Source organism: Somniosus microcephalus, unplaced genomic scaffold, assembly GCF_052327205.1.
Source record: "Somniosus microcephalus isolate GS21.2 unplaced genomic scaffold, FLI_Smic_1.0 unresolved_chr4, whole genome shotgun sequence".
Lineage (NCBI taxonomy): Eukaryota > Metazoa > Chordata > Chondrichthyes > Squaliformes > Somniosidae > Somniosus > Somniosus microcephalus.
The window spans coordinates 11379973-11395792 of NW_028225182.1; the positions used below are offsets into that span (position 1 = coordinate 11379973).

Consider the following 15820-nt stretch of genomic DNA (forward strand, 5'->3'; position numbering starts at 1 on the left):
GGTGTCCCGGAGGCACTGCAGGCAGTCGTGCAGGCAAACCTCACAGCCTTTGCCACCCATAAACACGCCTGCGGAAGGATCACAGGGTTTGAGTTTAAAATAAATGGGGAACCCATGACCCGACCACAGAAGCAGTACAATTTCCCCAAGGAGGCAGAACCCGACATGGAGGCAGCCATCACCTCCTTAGTTAAACAGGGAGTGTTGAGGCCCATAGCCACTCATGTTAATTCTCCACTTTGGCCGGTTAGGAAACCGGACAATTCAAGGAGAGCCACGGTGGACTATCGGGTGCTTAACAGCAATATCCCCGTGTGTGCCCCCACAGTAGAAGCAGTGACTAATATTATTAGCAGTATTCCAGAATCCGCGAACACATTCACGGTGCTGGAAATTTCGAATGGGTTCTGGTCCATCCCTTTAAAATGGGAGGACCAATATAAGTTTGCCTTCACCTTTAAGGGACAGCAGTATACCTGGACCTGTCTGCCACAGAGTTTCTACAACAGCCCCGGCATCTTCCACCAATGCATGAAGGATAGTTTAAAGGAGTTCAGTCAAACCACTCAATTACTGCAGTATGTGGATGATCTGCTCTTATTTACCGACTCGGTCGGGGAGCATGGCCCACTGCTGGCTGAGCTGCTGCAGAGAAAGTGGTTTAAAGTCAACCCGAAGAAGGCGCAGATGGGTCAGCAAGAAGTTTAATTCCTGGGTCTGACTGTCCGCACAGGAGAGAGGGCGATAGATAAGGCAAGGAGGGAAGCGGTCCAGGAGTTACCGATTCCCAAATCAGTAAGAGGGCTGAGGTCGTTCCTGGGATTGACGGGGTACTGCAGGGAATTTATAGAGGACTATGCAGCCACAACGGCCCCTCTGCTCCGTCTCCTACACAAGGGAGTGGAGTGGTCATGGGTTGAGGGATGCCAGGCAGCATTTGTTAAGTTAATGGGAGACCTGCAGACCGCAGCAGCCCTAGGAGCGATAGATGGGAAAAGGGAATTTTTTCTGCAGGCAGCAGACAGCATGAGGAAGCAGCATTGGAATAACTGGCTGCTGCTGGAGCCTAGCAGGAGCCACCAGTGGGAGATAGGAGACCTAGTGATGGTAAGATACAATGCCCAGGTGGGAAGTTTGGAGCCACTCTACATGGGACTATACTATTATAGTTGATAGGGACAGCCCCATGGTCAATGCAGTAAAACTACCCCGGTGCACAAAGTAGTTCCACGCCAACCAATGTAAATTGTAACAAGTTCAAGTTCACAGGCTGTAAAGACTGGCACTGTGGCTTGTTCCAAGGGAAAAGTTGTCCGGCCCACCAACAGGGACACTTCCCCGCCCCAGTGGGACCTAAGTTTTGGCCAAAGTTTAAATTTGAACCAGTTATCTAGTTCAGAAACAGAGAAACAGCCGGCTGAGAGTAAACATCTGCAGGGTGCTGCGAGTTCATTCCCAGAAGAGACTGCCCGCACATGTGTAGTCGCTGGTCTGGAGGCAGGAATTCCCCAGTCTTTTGAACAGGAGGTACACGGGGAGAGGTTTCCCAACACCAGGTTCGCACAGGTGCAGTTCCCCAGCCTGTGACCCCAGCGGCTCCTCTTCAGTTTTCCCGCGCAGGCGCTGTCGCCTGTTTGAATACAGAGATTTCACAGCCTCTGCCGGGGGACTCAGGGGAGGAGGTTCGCGCAGGCGCAGTTGCCTGTTTCAAGGGACAAACTTCCCAGCCCGCTTCTAGAGTGGTTCCCCTTATGGTGTGGGACTCTGGGGAGGAAAGGATTGAAATTCCTCTTGTGGGGGACATATGGAAGGAGCCGGTACCAGGTTTTGGACCTGGAGAGGAAGATTTTCAGTCACCAGCAGCGGGTGGTGAGGGGATGCCTGCCCCCAGTACAGGAGTGGGTAGGGAAAAGGAGACAAACCCAGATTACTGGCAGGCTGCCAGGTATATTAAACAGTGCGGTCTGTTTGCATCAGGGGGAGAAAGTTCCTAGCCAGCTAGGGCTGTGACCCAGGCTCAGGGTCTGTCAGCCAAAGTTTCCCCGCAGAGACGACCCTCAGAAAGTTTCAGCGGGTCCACAAGCCTAATATAAGATGGTCACCAGGGTACCTGTCACAAAGAGCAATCTACCGAGCCGGGAGGAAACAGATCACAGAGGTCCCCAACTAGCAGCCATAAGCTGCCAGGGACCGGAAGCAGGACGCAGTCCAGCTTCACTGCAGGCAGCAGTAATCTGCGACCGTGACACCAGAGATTAGCCTGGCCGTCCGGAGATGGGCGGCATTTGTATTATAGCTTTGTGTTAAGTTACCAGTGTTTATAGCTTGCTTTTAAGGTGTTTAAATTTTAAGTTTAGAATGTAACTAGTAGTTTAAAGTTTAAGCTTGTAAGTGTGCTAAATATTTGTATTTTGGTCCGAGGTCAAGGGACCCGACCATGTCTCCACCTAAGGCAGCAGGTCAGTGAGAGACTTGGCTGCATGTCCTTTTAAGTTCTTTTGCAGGAGAGTGGACAAAGGAGCAGACCTGTTCGCCCAGCCCGAGCTGGGCATCGAATGAAGATATGGTTATACAGAATGCTGGTGATCACCTCGCCATTGGACAAATCCAGAAGGAGACACCACAGTGACCTTCGGGAGAAACCGGACAGAGTTCGGAGGAACCTCCCTACTCAAGGGGGGCACGGTGGCATAGTGGTTAGCACTGTTGCCTCACAGCGCTAGGGACCCGGGTTCAAATCTGGTCTCGGGCGACTGTCTGTGTGGAGTTTGCACATTCTCCCTGTGTCTGCGTGGGTTTCCTTTGGGTGCTCCGGTTTCCTCCCACAGTCCAAAGGTGTGCAGGTTAGGTTGATCTGGCTATGATAAATTGACCCTTAGTGTTAGGGGATTAAATACGTGGGGTTACGGGGATAGGGTGGGATATGTGTCGGTGCAGGCTCGATGGGCTGAAATGGCCTCTATCTGCACTGTAGATTCTGTGTGTGATTCATCCTACGTGGTAGTGATGGCCCCAGCTAGGTGGGGCACAGCCGCAACCCAGCACTATCCTGACCGAATTTCACTTGCTGGAGACCTCGCTATTGAGGAGTCATGGTGGGGAAGCACAGGCGCCTTGTCAGATAGGGACGCGTTCCCCGGGGACTGGGTGGTGATGGCCCGGGAAAGATTGTAAAGGGGAGGGGGAGACTCAAGAGTCGCATGGGTGCATTCGGGGAAGGGAGGAACTCACCCGGGGCCCACAGGCAAAGTTGGAGTGTAACTGTGGCTGGGAAGGATGAGTGAGTGGCCGGATCTGGGATCCAAGTTTGAGTGTGGGGCCAGTGAGAGACGCCACACAGGCACCCATCATTTTCTGCAGCCAGTCAAGGGAAGATGGGAGGGGGAGGGACTGGGAGTTGCGATCCCATACTCCCCGGTCTCGGTCTGTGAAACATGAGGGGTACCCCGCCTCCACAAAGGGAGAAGGGAATGGCTTGGGGCTGGCGGAGCAGACTGTTCTGTAAAATCCATTCTGTATGTTTTAAAAGTTTAAGACCATTAAAAGGGGGGGTGGAAGGAACATTTACTGCCTGGGTGGGAGAAGCAATACTCACTCGAATTTCGTGGCCCTTCATTAGCACGTGATGGTCGGGGTTTATTTCAGCATTTTGTTTCAAATGTTTAATGGAGATTTTTGTATTTTGTTTTACAGTTCCAAGTGCTGCAGAGGCGTAGGACACTCTACGTGCTTGAAATCATTCTGATTACATTGTATAACCAAGATTGCAACATTTTGTAATATGTTATAATGTAACAAGTGGTGCAGGGGTATGAGACCCTTATTGTAACATTTTGTAATTGATGTATCTGTAGATGCCTACCGTACCACGGTTTTCTGGGATTTGAGGGGAATAGACAGGTCGGGGAATCAGTGATAGGTAGCTATAGGTAAATACAGGGGATGGTTGTTTGTCGGATGTCAGAAATCTTTGCTCACTTCTTCAAGAGGATACGACAAGCAAGTTGGAAGTATCCAAGGTGCGAATGTAGGGGTTTGCAAAATCCCCTCAGCCCCCGAAGATCGGGAAATATTAACCCACATCGTGGACGAAGAGTTTGCGTGATTTAAATTGTCTCTGGGTTGGATTTTTTTTATAACATACCCAGAACCGCAAGAAATCTGCGTAAAGCTAGGCAGCACTTGGACAACACCGGAATCAAAGAACTTTGTAAAAAAATCGCACACCTTAAGACAGCACATTTTTATTAAAAAAAGGTACTCTTGAGTTTGGTAAATTGCCATGGGATAAAATGGCCGTCAGACTGCGTGGCCAAGGACAAAGGGCCTGGAAGCAGCTTTCTGTGTCTGTGAAGCAACGGCAGTCAAATTCTGTCAATCAGAAGGGCAGGTTCCCTCCCTGCAGAGACAATCGATGTTTGTTTACAGAAACTGCAAAAGGCTATTTGCACAAGGGATTAAACCAATTGACTGCGGTTGCAGTGACCACAAGATAATGGGTTTCTGTTTACATAGTAATACAACTCCATTCAAAACCCATCAGGGTGAATGGAGATGGTTCGAAGGCTCAGCACAGACATTTGAAAAGAAACACTTAAACTGAGGAAGGGAACAGTTTAAAATGAATGGGTTTGAAGCACCCATTTCTGGACAATGGGGACAGTTGGATCCCTTTTGCTTTAGCCCAGAAACTTCCGGATCTGGGCGGGAACATTTCGGCCCCAAAACGGGGTGTAAGAGATAGCTTCTCAGAGGCATCTCTCTCTCTCTGGCTTGCCTCCATGTGCTCTCTACAGTGTGGCAGTCTGTCTGAAGAAGTAACACCAGCAGTTTGCTTTTAAAACACTGGGGTGTTTCTTTACTTCAGGACAGTGAAGATCTCGTGGGACACGCAGCTGGCACTGCAGTGGTGAGCATATATTTTTCTGGTCTTCCACAAGGCAACTTAGGATAGGCTTAGGGGTGGGAGTAAAGTGGAGATTTCATTAGAATTGTATTTTAGTCGATTTCCCTCGTTGTGTCCGTTTTTTTCCTCCCCTCTTTAAGCAATTTTAGCGTGATTACAAGATCGTGTGGTGTAGTTTCTTAGTTTTAATAAAGTTTGACTTTCTTGCATCCAGACCATTTGTCCGTTTTAATATATCATTAATTATAAGTTCCTCCCGTCAGAACTCGAAGGAGGGCTATAGCGATTCGAGACCGCTGTTTGGAGCTGGTCAAAGTGCAGTGGCAAAAAGGCTGTCTGACCAGGTAAAGTACCGTAAACCAGGTAAAGGAAGGTAAATTGCCATAAAGCAGGTAAAGAATGCCTGCCTACAATATGAAGGTACACCAAAAAATTAGGAAGGTGGATGCATTTTGGCCTTTATTGCAAGGGGTTTGGAATATAAAAGTGAGGAGTAAGTCTCTCATCCCTGCAATTGTCAGTGCTTTTGGGCCCTGAGGGAATCAGGAAATATGGGGATCGGGTGGGAAAGTGTAGTTGAGGTCGAAGATCAGCCATGATCTAATTGAATGGCGGAGCAGGCTTGAGGGGCTGAAAGGCCTAATCCTGCTCCTGATTCTTATGTTTCTTACATGACAGGGTTAGGGAGTTGGGGTTAATTGGAGTAGGGCTTCCAGACTTCATTGGTTCTCCATTTTAAAGTCCCCACATTGTGGTTTGCAACAAAGCTTAGAGTAATATGCAAGGTAGCTACAGTGGGTTGAACCAGAGACGAGTGCACACTGAGAAGCTGGGCTGGTAAATCTGTGCTGCTGCAGCGGCACCAAGTGGTGACATAGAGAGTTGCCATTATTCTTATGGACAGAGCAATTTATTGCAGAAAAGTTGGCACAGAAGTGTGACAAAAAAGTGATAGGAAGTTTTGTAGAAAGGACTCTGTCTTTAAGGGGCCCACATTCTCCTTCGCCTCCCTCTTTATCATACTATACCAGTAAAAACTTTTCACAGGTTTATTCTTGCATTCCCTTTCTACAGTGCTTTTGCACCCCTTTGCTGTCCAAAGAGACTCGAGGTTCCATGTATATAGATCAATAAAATCTCATGAACAGGTATGGAAAATAATCAAAAAGGCAAATGGAATGCTGGCCTTAATATCTAGAAAGCTAGAATACAACGGGGCAGAAGTTATGCTGCAGCTATACAAAGCCCTGTTTAGGCCTCAGTTGGAGTATTGTATTCAGTTCTGGGCAGAGTTGTTAGATGGCTGTGATCCTAGGATGGATTAACTATTATATCCTGTAAGTTACGGTTGCCCCATGATCTCATGCCGTTATGCCCAGTGTTCTGTGTTTTGCTGGTCTTGAAACAACTATTAAGTAAATATTAAATTGATTTATATATACACACATATATATGACACAAATCCACTTTGAATTGACTTCTGACGAGAGGCAGGACTAATTACATTTGATTTCCTTTACATGTTGGGGAACGATAACCTGCTTGAATTAGTTCTCGTACCCGGGCACAATGTCCATAATATGCAAGAATAATTATATCCAAATACTCTCAATATCCCCGCGTGCATTTTATATATGTTCAAATGTATCAAATTACTGTATCACTCATTCCATATATGTATCGGTTCAATAAAATGTAACAAAAACATTTCATCTGCGCCAGTTCCTTATTACAAAACCTCCTGTCCCTATTTTGTCACACTTCTGTGCCAACTTTTCTGTAATGAATTGCTCTGTCAATAATAATAATGATAAAGGCAACTCTCTATGTCACCAGTTGGTGGCACTGCAGCCGTCCAGATTTACCTGCCCCAGCTTCTCATTGTCCACCATTCTCTGGTTCAACCCACTGTAGCTGCCTGGCATATTACTCTAAGCTTTGTTGTAAACCACAATGTGGGGACTTTAAAATGGGGACCCAATGATGTCTGGAAGCCCTACACCAATTATCCCCAACTCCGTAACTTGTTACATAAGTTACATAAGAATCAGGAGCTTCGTTTGACTGCACAGCAGATTGCTCAACATTTTCTTTGCAAGCTGCATTCGGCTGGCATACTTGTTGAAATTGAAAGCAGTGCTTCTTGAAACGTAGGCATTGCACTTCGTATTCTCGAAAAAAGTTAACAATTGCTTATCTTTCGTGCAGCAGTGCCTTGCAAAGATTATACACATTTTACCTGGCAGTGCTGCAATGCAAGCTGCCATGAGCAGTGTGAAAAAGAAGCTGAGATTTGTGAACCGATAGCCATCAAGGCAGCTGCGTGATTTGCACAGAACCGAGGCTTAGCAGAGGGGCAAGTGGGCAAGCTGAAGTTAAGGATGAGACCAGACCAAGACAAAGTATAATGGTGGAGACGGTAATGTTGTTGATTTTAAGAAAAGATTCTAATGAATTCTTCAGCGACGGTTGCATGATGTAATGGTGACCACTCTGGACTTTGAGTCCAGCGATCCAAGTTCAAATCTTGGTGGAACCTGAATTCTTGTTGTCCCAGCTGCTGGAAATTTGGGACATACAAGCTTGGCATCCGCATACCAACCACGGTTACGGGACCGTTTGCTGCCTGAATCAATGACGGTTGATTTATTGTTCTCGACATCAGATGATAGGCTCAATCTCTTATTCCCAGTTCCAAATAAGAGGGGGAGAAAGATGTGTGTTGTCCAGTGCTTCGTTTGACTGCACAGCAGAATGCTCAACATTTTCTTTGCAAGCTGCATTCGGCTGGCATACTTGCTTAAATTGAAAGCAGTGCTTCTTGAAACGTTGGCATTGCACTTCGTATTCTCGAAAAAAGTTAACAATTGCTTATCTTTCGTGCAGCTGTGCCTTGCAAAGATTATACTCATTTTACCTGGCAGGACTGCAATGCAATGTGCCATGAGCAGTGTGAAAAATAAGCTTAGATTTGTGAACCGATAGCCATCAAGGCAGCTGTGTGATTTGCTCAGAACCGAAGCTTAGCAGAGGGGCAAGTGGGCAAGCTGAAGTTAAGGATGAGACCTGGCCGAGACAAAGTATAATGGTGGAGACGGTAATGTTGTTGATTTTGAGAAAAGAATCTAAGAAACTGTTCAGCAAAGGTTCCATGGTGTAATGGTAAGCACTCTGGACTCTGAATCCAGTGATCCAAATTCAAATCTCGGTGGAACCTGAATCATTGTTGTCCCAGCTGCTGGAAATTTGGGACATACAAGATTGGCATCTGCATACCAACCACGGTTACGGGACCGTTTGCTGCCTGAATTGATGACGGTTGATTTATTGTTCTGGATATCAGATGATAGGCTCAATCTCTCATTCCCAGTTCCAAATAAGCGGGGGAGAAAGATGTGTATTGTCCAGTGCTTCATTTCACTGCACAGCAGATTGCTCAACATTTTCTTTGCAAGCTGCATTCGGCTGGCATACTTGTTGAAATTGAAAGCAGTGCTTCTTGAAATGTAGACATTGCACTTCGTATTCTCGAAAAAAGTTAACAATTCCTTATCTATCGTGCAGCAGTGCCTTGCAAAGATTATTCACATTTTACCTGGCAGGACTGCAATACAAGATGCTATGAGCAGTGTGAAAAAGAAACAGAGATTTGTGAACCGATAGCCATCAAGGCAGCTGTGTGATTTACTCAGAACCGAGGCTTCGCAGAGGGGCAAGTGGGCAAGCTGAAGTTAAGGATGAGACCTGGCCGAGACAAAGTATAATGGTGGAGACGGTAATGTTGTTGATTTTAAGAAAAGATTCAAATAAATTTATCAGCAAAGGTTCCATGGTGTAATGGTGAGCACTCTGGACTTTGAATCCAGCGATCCGAGTTCAAATCTCGGTGGAACCTGAATTCTTGTCCCAGCTGCTGGAAATTTGGGACATGCAAGCTTGGCATCTTCATAACAACCACGGTTTGCGGGACCATTTGCTGCCTGGACCAATGACGGTTCGTTTATTGTTCTCGACATCAGATGATAGGCTCAACCTCTTATTCCCAGTTCCAAATAAGAGGGGGAGAAAGATGTGCGTTGTCCAGTGCTTCGTTTGACTGCACAGCAGATTGCTCAACATTTTCTTTGCAAGCTGCATTCGGCTGGCATACTTGCTGAAATTGAAAGCAGTGCTTCTTGAAACGTAGGCATTGCACTTCGTATTCTTTGAAAAAAGTTAACAATTGCTTATCTTTCGTGCAGCTGTGCCTTGCAAAGATTATACTCATTTTACGTGGCAGGACTGCAATGCAATCTGCCATGAGCAGTGTGAAAAAGAAGCTGAGATTTGTGAACCGATAGCCATCAAGGCAGCTGTGTGATTTGCTCAGAACCGAAGCTTAGCAGAGGGGCAAGCTGACGTTAAGGATGAGACCAGGCCGAGACAAAGTATAATGGTGGAGATGGTAATGTTGTTGATTTTGAGAAAAGAATCTAGGGACTGTTCAGCGAAGGTTCCATGGTGTAATGGTAAGCACTCTGGGCTCTGAATCCAGCGATCCGAGTTGAAATCGCGGTGGAACCTGAATTATTGTTGTCCCAGCTGCTGAAATTTGGGACATACAAGCTTGGTATCTGCATACCAACCAAGGTTACGGGACCGTTTGCTGCCTGGATCAATGACGGTTGATTTATTGTTCTCGACATCAGATGATAGGCTCAACCTCTCATTCCCAGTTCCAAATAAGAGGGGGAAAAAGATGTGTGTTGTCCAGTGCTTCGTTTGACTGCACAGCAGAATGCTCAACATTTTCTTTGCAAGCTGCATTCGGCTGGCATACTTGCTGAAATTGAAAGCAGTGCTTCTTTAAACGTAGGCATTGCACTTCGTATTCTCGAAAAAAGTTAACAATTGCTTATCTTTCGTGCAGCTGTGCCTTGCAAAGATTGCACTCATTTTACCTGGCAGGACTGCAATGCAATCTGCCATGAGCAGTGTGAAAAAGAAGCTGAGATTTGTGAACCGATTGCCATCAAGGCAGCTGTGTGATTTGCTCAGAACCGAAGCTAAGCAGAGGGGCAAGTGGGCAAGCTGACGTTAAGGATGAGACCAGGCCGAGACAAAGTATAATGGTGGAGATGGTAATGTTGTTGATTTTGAGAGAAGAATCGAAGGACCGTTCAGTGAAGGTTACGTGGTGCAATGGTAAGCACTCTGGGCTCTGAATCCAGCGATCCGAGTTCAAATCTCGGTGGAACCTGCATTCTTGTTGTCCCAGCTGCTGGAAATTTGGGACATGCAAGCTTGGCATCTTCACAACAACCACGGTTTTGGGACCGTTTGCTGCCTGGATCAATGACGGTTGATTTATTGTTCTCGACAGCAGATGATCGGCTCAATCTCTTATTCCCAGTTCCAAATAAGAGGGGGAGAAAGATGTGTGTTGTCCAGTGCTTCGTTTGACTGCACAGCAGAATGCTCAACATTTTCTTTGCAAGCTGCATTCGGCTGGCATACTTGCTTAAATTGAAAGCAGTGCTTCTTGAAACGAAGGCATTGCACTTTGTTTTCTCGAAAAAAGTTAACAATTGCTTATCTTTCGTGCAGCTGTGCCTTGCAAAGATTATACTCATTTTACCTGGCAGGACTGCAATGCAATCTGCCATGAGCAGTGTGAAAAATAAGCTTAGATTTGTGAACCGATAGCCATCAAGGCAGCTGTGTGATTTGCTCAGAACCGAAGCTGAGCAGAGGGGCAAGTGGGCAAGCTGAAGTTAAGGATGAGACCTGGCCGAGACAAAGTATAATGGTGGAGACGGTAATGTTGTTGATTTTGAGAAAAGAATCTAAGGAACTGTTCAGCAAAGGTTCCATGGTGTAATGGTAAGCACTCTGGGCTCTGAATCCAGCGATTCGAGTTCAAATCTCGGTGGAACCTGAATTATTGTTGTCCCAGCTGCTGGAAATTTGGGACATACAAGATTAGCATCTGCATACCAACCACGGTTACAGGACCGTTTGCTGCCTGAATCGATGACGGTTGATTTATTGTTCTGGACATCAGATGACAGGCTCAACCTCTCATTCCCAGTTCCAAATAAGCCGGGGAGAAAGATGTGTATTGTCCAGTGCTTCATTTCACTGCACAGCAGGTTGCTCAACATTTTCTTTGCAAGCTGCATACGGCTGGCATATTGTTGAAATTGAAAGCAGTGCTTCTTGAAATGTAGACATTGCACTTCGTATTCTCGAAAAAAGTTAACAATTGCTTATCTATCGTGCAGCAGTGCCTTGCAAAGATTATTCACATTTTACCTGGCAGGACTGCAATACAAGATGCTATGAGCAGTGTGAAAAAGAAACAGAGATTTGTGAACCGATAGCCATCAAGGCAGCTGTGTGATTTACTCAGAGCCGAGGCTTAGCAGAGGGGCAAGTGGGCAAGCTAAAGTTAAGGATGAGACCTGGCCGAGACGAAGTATAATGGTGGAGATGGTAATGTTGTTGATTTTAAGAAAAGATTCAAATAAATGTATCAGGAAAGGTTCCATGGTGTAATGGTGAGCACTCTGGACTTTGAATCCAGCGATCCGAGTTCAAATTTCGGTGGAACCTGAATTCCTGTTGTCCCAACTGCTGGAAATTTGGGACATACAAGCTTGGCATCTTCATAACAACCACGGTTGCGGGACCGTTTGCTGCCTGAACCAATGACGGTTGGTTTATTGTTCTCGACATCAGATGATAGGCTCAACCTTTCATTCCCAGTTCCAAATAAGATGGGGAGAAAGATGTGTGTTGTCCAGTGCTTCGTTTGACTGCACAGCAGAATGCTCAACATTTTCTTTGCAAGCTGCATTCGGCTGGCATACTTGCTGAAATTGAAAGCAGTGCTTCTTTAAACGTAGGCATTGCACTTCGTATTCTCGAAAAAAGTTAACAATTGCTTATCTTTCGTGCAGCTGTGCCTTGCAAAGATTACACTCATTTTACCTGGCAGGACTGCAATGCAATCTGCCATGAGCAGTGTGAAAAAGAAGCTGAGATTTGTGAACCGATAGCCATCAAGGCAGCTGTGTGATTTGCTCAGAACCGAAGCTTAGCAGAGGGGCAAGTGGGCAAGCTGACGTTAAGGATGAGACCAGGCCGAGACAAAGTATAATGGTGGAGATGGTAATGTTGTTGATTTTGAGAAAAGAATCTAAAGACCATTCAGCGAAGGTTACGTGGTGTAATGGTAAGCACTCTGGGCTCTGAATCCAGCGATCCGTGTTCAAATCTCGGTGGAACCTGAATTCTTGTTGTCCCAGCTGCTGGAAATTTGGGACATGCAAGCTTGGCATCTTCATAACAACCACGGTTTTGGGACCGTTTGCTGCCTGGATCAATGACGGTTGATTTATTGTTCTCGACAGCAGATGATAGGCTCAATCTCTTATTCCCAGTTCCAAATAAGAGGGGGAGAAAGATGTGTGTTGTCCAGTGCTTCGTTTGACTGCACAGCAGAATGCTCAACATTTTCTTTGCAAGCTGCATTCGGCTGGCATACTTGCTTAAATTGAAAGCAGTGCTTCTTGAAACGTTGGCATTGCACTTCGTATTCTCGAAAAAAGTTAACAATTGCTTATCTTTCGTGCAGCTGTGCCTTGCAAAGATTATACTCATTTTACCTGGCAGGACTGCAATGCAATCTGCCATGAGCAGTGTGAAAAATAAGCTTAGATTTGTGAACCGATAGCCATCAAGGCAGCTGTGTGATTTGCTCAGAACCGAAGCTTAGCAGAGGGGCAAGCGGGCAAGCTGAAGTTAAGGATGAGACCTGGCCGAGACAAAGTATAATGGTGGAGACGGTAATGTTGTTGATTTTGAGAAAAGAATCTAAGAAACTGTTCAGCAAAGGTTCCATGGTGTAATGGTAAGCACTCTGGACTCTGAATCCAGTGATCCAAATTCAAATCTCGGTGGAACCTGAATCATTGTTGTCCCAGCTGCTGGAAATTTGGGACATACAAGATTGGCATCTGCATACCAACCACGGTTACGGGACCGTTTGCTGCCTGAATTGATGACGGTTGATTTATTGTTCTGGACATCAGATGATAGGCTCAATCTCTCATTCCCAGTTCCAAATAAGCGGGGGAGAAAGATGTGTATTGTCCAGTGCTTCATTTCACTGCACAGCAGATTGCTCAACATTTTCTTTGCAAGCTGCATTCGGCTGGCATACTTGTTGAAATTGAAAGCAGTGCTTCTTGAAATGTAGACATTGCACTTCGTATTCTCGAAAAAAGTTAACAATTCCTTATCTATCGTGCAGCAGTGCCTTGCAAAGATTATTCACAATTTACCTGGCAGGACTGCAATACAAGATGCTATGAGCAGTGTGAAAAAGAAACAGAGATTTGTGAACCGATAGCCATCAAGGCAGCTGTGTGATTTGCTCAGAACCGAAGCTTAGCAGAGGGGCAAGCTGACGTTAAGGATGAGACCAGGCCGAGACACAGTATAATGGTGGAGATGGTAATGTTGTTGATTTTGAGAAAAGAATCTAGGGACTGTTCAGCGAAGGTTCCATGGTGTAATGGTAAGCACTCTGGGCTCTGAATCCAGCGATCCGAGTTGAAATCGCGGTGGAACCTGAATTCTTGTTGTCCCAGCTGCTGAAATTTGGGACATACAAGCTTGGTATCTGCATACCAACGACGGTTACAGGGCCGTTTGCTGCCTGAATCAATGACGGTTGATTTATTGTTCTGGACATCAGATGATAGGCTCAACCTCTCATTCCCAGTTCCAAATAAGAGGAGGAGAAAGATGTGTGTTGTCCAGTGCTTCGTTTGACAGTATAGCAGAATGCTCAACATTTCCTTTCCAAGCTGCATTCGGCTGGCATACTTGCTGAAATTGAAAGCAGTGCTTCTTGAAACGTAGGCATTGCACTTCATATTCTCGAAAAAAGTTAACAATTGCTCATCTTTCGTGCAGCAGTGCCTTGCAAAGATTATACTCATTATACCTGGCAGGACTGCAATGCAATCTGCCATGAGCAGTGTGAAAAAGAAACAGAGATTTGTGAACCGATAGCCATCAAGGCAGCTGTGTGATTTACTCAGAACCGAGGCTTAGCAGAGGGGCAAGTGGGCAAGCTGAAGTTAAGGATGAGACCTGGCCGAGACAAAGTATAATGGTGGAGACGGTAATGTTGTTGATTTTAAGAAAAGATTCAAATAAATTTATCAGCAAAGGTTCCATGGTGTAATGGTGAGCACTCTGGACTTTGAGTCCAGCGATCCGAATTCAAATCTTGGTGGAACCTGAATTCTTGTTGTCCCAGCTGCTGGAAATTTAGGACATACAAGCTTGGCATCTGCATACCAACCACGGTTACGGGACCGTTTGCTGCCTGAATCGATGACGGTTGATTTATTGTTCTCGACATCAGATGATAGGCTGAACCTCTCATTCCCTGTTCCAAATGAGCGGAGCAGAAAGATATGTGTTGTTCAGTGCTTCATTTGATTCCACAGCAGATTGCTCAACATTTTCTTTGCAAGCTGCATTCGGCTGGCATACTTGTTGTAATTGAAAGCAGAGCTTCTTGAAACGTAGGCATTGCACTTCGTATTCTCGAAAAAAGTTAACAATTGCATTTCTTTAGTGCAGCAGTGCCTTGCAAGGTTTATACACATTTTATCAGGCAGGACTGTAATACAAGCTGCTCTGAGCAGTGTGAGAAAGAAGCAGCGTTTTGAGAACCAAGATCCATCAAGGCGGCTGTGTGATTTGCTCAGAACCGAGGCTTAGCAGAGGGGCAATTGGGCAAGCTGAAGTTAAGGATGAGACCAGGCCGAGACAAAGTTGAATGGTGGAGACGTTAATGTTGTTGATTTTGAGAAAAGAGCTAATGAAATCTTCAGCAACGGTTCCATGGTGTAATGGTTAGCACTCTGGACTCTGAATCCAGCAATCAGAGTTCAAATCTCTGTGGAACCTGAATTCTTGTTGTCCCAGTTGCTGGAAATTTCGGACATACAGGGTGAAGGCATCTGCGTACCAACCACGGTTGCTGGACCGTTTGCTGCCTGAATCAATGACGGTTGATTTATTGTTCTCCGTTGTGTATGTACCTTTAAGGGAATAACTGGTCTTAGACTGCAATACTGGCAGTGACCACCCCTGTATAAAAGGCCCTAGCAGGCTTCTGTAATTTCAGTTTCAAGCTGCCTCTTGTTCAGTAAAGTACCTGTTAAACTGTTCTCCCGAAGTGCGTGTATTATTGAGGTGCAGACTTTACAGTGGCGACGAGTAAGTTCGAACTCACCTGCAGTGTGGCATCATCTCACGGGGATCTCACCTGAAAGGAAGGTCCTGGAAGGTCGTAGTCTGAGCAACGGGCGCCGACCGAGGGCAACCGCCCAAAGAATCCATCGGTGTTTGGAGAATTGCGGGAGAGACTGTGGTTCCAGCAAATCGTGCTGGAAGCAGGTAGCGCGCTGACCCTTCCGGACTGTGGTGCGCTCAAGCTCGATTGAGAGGCTCTGCAAATCGGGCAATTCAAACAGCCCCAAAACGCACTGTTCCCTGACCGGGAATCGAACCCGGGCCGCGGCGATGAGAGCGCCGAATCCTAACCAGTAGACCACCAGGGAAGCTGCAGCAAGCCTCCTGCCAGCAAGCACAGCAATGCAGTTTTTCCTGCCTGCTCCTTTGCAATTCAGATCCTTTCGCGACAGGCAAACTGTTCGGACAAAATGACATTTTTTAGACGAGCACACAAAAGACGTGTTCGCGAAAGCACGGCACCAAGTGCGGGTAGGCATCCACTTGAAATCGATTTCCTCCTGTGTTTTTCTCTGGATGTTGTCTCTCTCGGTGCTGGGCGAACAATTCATTGATGCATTTCTCCTGAACTGAAGCCTTTTGCCCATCTCGCGG

General features: G+C 46.2%; 3 non-coding genes across 3 annotated transcripts; 2 read left to right on the forward strand and 1 right to left on the reverse strand.

Annotated features, from left to right (window-relative positions):
- The first annotated feature begins 8729 nt into the window (after positions 1 to 8729).
- trnaq-uug (transfer RNA glutamine (anticodon UUG)) lies at positions 8730 to 8801 on the forward strand. The gene has a single exon. It is a non-coding gene; the product is annotated as a tRNA-Gln (tRNA).
- A 2627-nt stretch (positions 8802 to 11428) lies between these two features.
- Positions 11429 to 11500, forward strand: trnaq-uug (transfer RNA glutamine (anticodon UUG)). The gene has a single exon. It is a non-coding gene; the product is annotated as a tRNA-Gln (tRNA).
- Positions 11501 to 15462: 3962 nt separating this feature from the next.
- On the reverse strand, positions 15463 to 15534 carry trnae-cuc (transfer RNA glutamic acid (anticodon CUC)). Its single transcript has one exon. It is a non-coding gene; the product is annotated as a tRNA-Glu (tRNA).
- Between the last annotated feature and the right edge of the window lie 286 nt (positions 15535 to 15820).